The sequence below is a fragment of the Macrobrachium rosenbergii genome, chromosome 39 (assembly GCF_040412425.1).
Source record: "Macrobrachium rosenbergii isolate ZJJX-2024 chromosome 39, ASM4041242v1, whole genome shotgun sequence".
In the NCBI taxonomy this organism is placed as follows: Eukaryota; Metazoa; Arthropoda; class Malacostraca; order Decapoda; family Palaemonidae; genus Macrobrachium; species Macrobrachium rosenbergii.
The window spans coordinates 4,930,001-4,936,845 of NC_089779.1; the positions used below are offsets into that span (position 1 = coordinate 4,930,001).

The following is a 6,845-nucleotide window of genomic DNA, read 5'->3' on the forward strand; positions in this document are numbered from 1 at the left end:
AGAATGTATTCGAAGAACAACGAGTCAGGTTTCTTAGGGTACTTACATACCAGAAGGCAGAAGTTCATACTTAGAGACCAAGGAAATTTTTCTGTGCTGCTGAATACATACAGTAATTGCAAGTACTCTTGCCCTCGTTGTTCTCGTTTAGGTAAACCCCCCCCCCCCACCTCCCACAATTTACAAACTTCTTTCTGTGAACATGTATTACTTGTTGGCTTTACTTATTAACATAATCTATAATCACACTTGCACATGACTTTAATCAACTAAAACACAACTTCAGTTTGAAGTACAGAATGCCGAACACCAACTAATCAAGCAAACCAACTTTGAAAAAATAAAAGCAGATTGAAGGATACTTGTAAGTGAATGCCACCTCATTACAAGTGCTTTATTATTATGAAGATCAGGCGATCATCTTTGGATACCAATTAACATATTATTTAGATCAGTTTAAGTCCTCAGACCAGTTTGAACTGGTAATGATTTTATAACGTTTTTAACGATTCTGAAGGAGTCCCTAGTACGGAACAATACAATAGGTTTTCTAGTATACAACTTTAAAAGCGTACATTGCATTGTGTGAATACCGTGGTGGTATTTGTGGACTGCCCCCAAGTTCATTGTTTGTAGTTTTTTATTGCTATTGTTAGCAATGATTATGCTTTTCATCTTCCCCTAGCCCGGATAAATAGGGAGGTTGGACTAAGGATGTGTGTCCATCCTTAAAGCGTCTGCCAAAACCAATGAAGAAATGATCTGTTTAATGAGTGCTAGAAAAGCTAGGATGTCACCTAGAATCAACACAGATAAATTGCCCTAACTGTGTCCATGCAAAAGCTACGGCATCAAGAGTGGTCGCAGGTGAAGAAACAAGCTCAGCACTTGAGTTTGGAATTTTAAACACAGGAAGCATGACAAGAAGGGGAGAAGTGACTGCATATCTGATGAACCAGTTAGGAAAGTAGATGTGTGGGTGCATATCCGATAGAAGTCGGGAAAGCAGATGTGCTATGTGTGCAGGAGACTTGTTTGAAGGGTAATAAGCAAGGGAACTGGGGGATGGATAAAAATTTCTGTTCGCCGGACCAAGTAAATTTAAACAGGCACATCGGTTGGAGCCATGATTCTACAAGTCGTATCCATGGAGGACATGCTACAACAACTGAAATATAGAAGGCAAACGGATAATGAACTTTGCAGTATCATTTGAATGGGAATACGAAATACCTTCTTTAATAAGTAACCATAACACCTGCTCATGTACAAGGGCAGCATAAGATCTCGTCAAATAGATTAAACTTGTATATCAGAAAATATTTCGTGGAAATAAAGGACTGAAAATCATCCCTGGGGTGTAGCTGTCTAACATCGCTTAGTAGTTATGCACTTGCAACTGAGAATACAAGGTCGACATAAGAGGAAAATGTACGTGCTCAAGAAAATCAGGTGACCCATGTTAAGAGAGCTCAACATTGGGTGGTATTTTAAAGAAGGATACTGGCAGACATCGTCCTAGAGAATACATCAATGACTGGTGAAACTAGACAGTGGAACTCATGTTTAAGACACGATAAGAAATCTAGGGGGGGAAAAAGCAGTGGAAAAATATATGCAAATAAGGAAAGTCGATTGTTTAATGAGGGAGTGAAGGGTATAAAACTAAGTAATAAGGAAGGAAAGAAGGAGAAGGTAATATACAAGGAAATGAAAAACGAGACAAAGGAGGTAGCAGCAAAAATCAAGGATGAAGCTTATAATCAGTTGCGTTAGGACTTAGAAGCGAAAGAATACAAAGGCAAGATTTTCAGGCCAGCCAGAGCAAGAAACAAAATCAAAGTAGACGGAAATCCGCTGAGGGGAGAGGAGTCAATCATAAAGAGATGGAAGGAAAATGTTAAAAGCTACTAAATGAAGAGATTGAGGAATTCATAAATGGAAATTAAGGCCCATATTTTGGAACGTCTAATGATATAACGAGAGGATAAGTAAAGGAAGCTCTGTGAAAGATGAAGAGTAGTAAAGTTGCCGGCCAGATGTCGTACCTGTTGAGGAATGGAGGACACTGGGCATGGGAGAATAGATGATATACAGTGTCAGCTAAAGTCGAAAATTATGATAAGGGAAACTATACCATAAAAACTGGAAGCGAGCACATTGTCACTGCTTTTTAAAGAGAAAGAAGTGCAAAAAGTATGAGGCCTATCGAGGAATTAAATTAACGGCCCAAACCATGAAAGCATTATCAAGAATTACGGTGACTCAGACGGGAGGTGAAGGTCAGAAGAGAGCAACAAGGGTTTATGAAAGGGATTGGTACAATTAATTGAATGATCTCTGTACCCCAGGGAATGGAGTACAGAGAGAAGCAGGGGGCTCGTTTTATGGTCTCTATCGACCTAGGAAAAACATGATTAAAGTATCTTGACCAGAAGTATGGAGAAGTTAGATGGAGTGGTAGGCCACTGAAGAGTATATAGGTAATTAGTAATATGTATAGAAATATAACAGCTAACATAAGAATTGCTTCCAGGTCAAAATAGAACTGCACCAGCAATCAGTGCTGACCTAAACCAGAACGATTAGAGCTGAGCCTGTTTTGGTCCAATATTGTCCTGAATGTTATGGCTGAGGATTTAAGGGTGCTCTCTGTGTATGTTTTATGCAGATGACATCGTTTTGATTACAGGAATTGGAAAGAAGCTAGAGTGAGCTAGATAGGTTGAGATATGCGTTAGAGAGTTAGGGTTGAAGATAAGTTGAACAAAGAGTGAATTTATAACAAATGGTATAGTTCATGGTCAGTGATCCACGATTAAGCTGGGAAAATTGAACAGCAGAAGTCCGTAGTATCTAATATGGTGGGTGATATGGATGACGAGATTAATCATTGAATTCAAGAGCAATGTGAGTTCAGTACGTTGGAAGTTAAGACACCCAGATGAATAATGTTTTGTTAAAACATTATTTAATTTTCCAAGATGAAAGGGGGTAAGCAGTGAATACAACAGGGAAAAAGCAAAAGTCCCAGAAGTGTCAAAGGGTTAATATGATGAAGGTGTGGGAATGTGATGAAGTTAGATGATAAGAGAGACAAATGAATAAATGCAGGAGGATTTAAGAGAAAAACAGTTAGAGGCGGCTTATTAAAAATAGCCACCCCTAACTGGAGATTAATCTAAGAAGAAGAAGAAGAAGAATAAAGATGTTGATTTTGTTCAGTCATTTTCTGATTATATAATGCCTTCAGGGCAATGGTGGCATATCAGCCAAAAACAACGAAGGTATCAAATGAACAGTGAGTGCATGTTACCAGAAAACTGACATGTTTAGACTGAGCTGGCCTTATTCTAAAAGGGCGCATACACTTAAACCAAAGAACAATAAAATGGAGAAAGGAACAAAGGCTTACTAATAATGAAGAAGTAATGCAGTAATTATGCTGCCTAAGACGTCTTCCAAGACGTCTTCAGTAGTATGAAAGAAAGAGGTAAATAGCATCTTGCCATCGGTGTATTGCAATAAATTCTTGGTCTTTCTAAAGAAACAAAAGCGTGCCGACCGTTATTGTCCACAGAATTAAGAGTCACATATTCATGTGATTGCATAGAAATCAGTAGATGATTCACCAAAATTGTGGCGTTGCTGTGAACGGGAAGTGAACAGTAATTTAGAACATTGCATGTTAAACTCCTCAGAAGCAAACTACGACGAAATTTCAGTATCTACCAATTCATTTCGACATAGGTAGCCGAACGTTTTCGAGAACTTGAATATTTATGGTAATTATCTAATTTAGCAATCTCCCCAGTAGCCAGCGTATATATGAACCATGCTATTTTTTTAATGCTGATCTTATTTTGTTAAAACATTAATTAATTTTCCTGAGCATTTTTTGTATGGCTATCGGTTCTGTTGAGTTTTTATTATCGTGTATTTTCGGGTTTTAGTAATATTTCACAGACTCTCAATTATCTTAAACTAAAATTTTTCCCTTTTATTTTGGTCCTACGCAGTAAAGTATCATGAATCCCCAGGAACTAATATTGCATTGACATTACATTATCCGAAGAAAGCTGTAGAATTATAAAAAAAAAAAAAAGTATCATTTTGACATGAGGTATGAAGACTCTCCTTCAGCTTCTTGAATTCAAGGAAAAATGAATGAAATTTGGAGAGTTATACCACGAATCATTTTGGCTTCACGATCTATATAAGGATTGAAATATTTCTTCCCTTTAGTGCATTTTTAGTTATATGGCTTTCGAAGGAAATTTCATGGGGCATTTGATGTTTACTGCTCACTTGTCAGTAACGGAACTGATTACCAAAAAAAAAAAAAAATATATATATATATATATATATATATATATATATATATATATATATATATATATATATATATATATATATATATATAATGGGTTTGTGTGTAATGCAGTAGATAGACAGGTAAAATGATAAAGAGGTAGACATAGATGATTAGTAATAAACCAAAAACACAATACATTAGCAAGCTCTAAGCATAATCATAGCTGAATGCGTATATGCAATCTGTGACATTATGAGGAATTATATGGTCAAGTTAATGTCGCACCTAAAGGTCAAATGTCGAATCTCTGCAACGAAGGCAGATGTGAAGTAAACTGCTAAGTCTTGGGGTTTTCAAATTTCTGTGTGGGTTTTTAGTCAGTTTGCTCAAGGAGGGAGTTTGGGGCATTATTACAAGCTGATGATTTTGCAGTGGTCTTACAATTACGTTATCTTTAACAACTACCAATGAAGAGGTATAGCACTGACATTATCCAATCGACATAAAGCGTTGTTGATAGTTACATGAATAAGCTCATCATCACCCTGTTCTAACTCAAAAGGGCAGAGGTTTGATTTCTTGTCGGGGTAGAGTAGAAGGACATGCCTGTTTTACATTCTCTTACGGTATAATTCATTCCCAAAGTAATCTTAATTGGTTGTTAGTGTGTCAATTTTGGCTGTATAATTATATATATACATATATATATATATATATATATGTGTGTGTGTGTATACATATATATATTATATATATAGACATATGCATTATATATATATATATATATATATATATATATATATATATATATATATATATATATATATACAGTATGTGTGTGTTCGTGTGTGTGTGTGTTTGTGTAGGTACAAAAATGGGGCAAGATGGACATGATATCCTGAGGTTAAGGTAGGATGTAACCCTGTCGATTATACTGCCTTTTTTTTTTTAGTTATTGGATATATCCATGTAAATAACAGTGCCAAACTTATTTGCAAAGTTTAAAGCGGGAGGGGTGGCTCAAAGTGGGTGCAGGCAGGATGTAGTACCCTAGGTTAGATTAGGTTAGGTTCGTGTATTTCATAATGAGTTTTATTGATTTAAGTTATATCTTTTCTTTCATCTGTGGTTTTTAGTAATTAGGACTTTAATCAAATTTCCTTTTTCAGATGCTGCTATAGTAGGATTCATTTTCTGATGCTACTATAGTAGGATTCACCGTTCTTGTTGATGCAAAACATTCGTTTCGTTTTTCCTTACCTAAGAGCCTATCTATCTAGATAGGTTCAGGCATGTATATAGTACAAATATAATTTAAGATCTATCAGCCTATCAACTCCATATATATATATATATATATATATATATATATATATATATATATATATATATATATATATATATACAGTATATATATATATATATATATATTTATATATATATGTGTGTGTGTGTGTATGTATGTATGTGTATATATATATAATATATATATATGTATATAGTTGCAAATAAACAATAGAGTATTTTCGTGTACGGGAATTATACACTTGTGCTTGATATAAAGTTCTAAGATTGATATTAATAAAATAAGATAATTACTCACTTATATTCTAGGATAACACGACCTCTCGAAGCCTACAGCATTTTCCTTCACTGTAAAAGTAATCACGGCCTTTCACTTCGTGAGTATGTTTCCTAGTAAATTGTCTTGGTTCAGTATTGGGATGCAGAAAATTAATGTTACTCAGTTCCTTTTCTTTGTTTATTTCGCACCGACAGGTGATTCAATTCCCCACCAGTAAAAAGTTTTGACACTTTCTTTGGAGGACGTTTATTGCGAAACTTACATTTCACGATGAAGTATTTTCCAAGTATCTTCAAAAATGGAATGTCAGCAATTGAACCATCATCAGACTTGTAGTCTAGATAACTTTGAAATGTTTTAAAATGCCCATCAAGGGCGACAAATCACTTTAAGATCAGCTTCGGAAAGTTTGTTTACCGCTCAAGAGATCAGGCACCTCACAGCGCTACGGGTGACAACCGTCTGCTACGAAAGCCGACACCAGAATGGTTCCGAGATAGCCTTGCTACCCTTGAGCAGAAACGCTCTCTCTCTCTCTCTCTCTCTCTCTCTCTCTCTCTCTCTCTCTCTCTCTCTCTCTCTCTCTCTCTTTATTTTTCCCCTCCATCAAATGTAACGGAAATGCGAGCGCTACCATTTTTTTTTAACCACTTTTTGGTCCAAATTACGAGAAGTATGATAGGATATTGACATTTGTTTCTTTATCGTGTTATTGGATTTTTTTATCATCTTTGATTTCACCACAGAAATAACTTTCCTAAGTAGTTCGTGTAGAGAATACTACTGTATGTTGCAACATATTGCTGAACGAGGCGTCTTTTCTTGATTGGAGCTCGAAGGTGGCAGTGAATGGAAGAGAAGTGATAGATCAAGTGATTTTCGTAATATGGTTGTGATAAGTCTGAAGGTGAAGGCGAATGCTATAAGTGATATATATCGACTTTG

General features: G+C 35.7%; 1 protein-coding gene across 1 annotated transcript in view; it reads right to left on the reverse strand.

Annotated features, from left to right (window-relative positions):
* The window catches only part of LOC136825664 (neural-cadherin-like), a 342,994-nt gene extending 336,607 nt beyond the window's left edge, over positions 1 to 6,387 (reverse strand). The window contains exon 1 of the mRNA XM_067082348.1: positions 5,919 to 6,387. The gene's annotated coding sequence lies outside the window, so the exon portion shown is untranslated. The remainder of the gene's footprint in view (positions 1 to 5,918) is intronic.
* Positions 6,388 to 6,845: the final 458 nt, after the last annotated feature.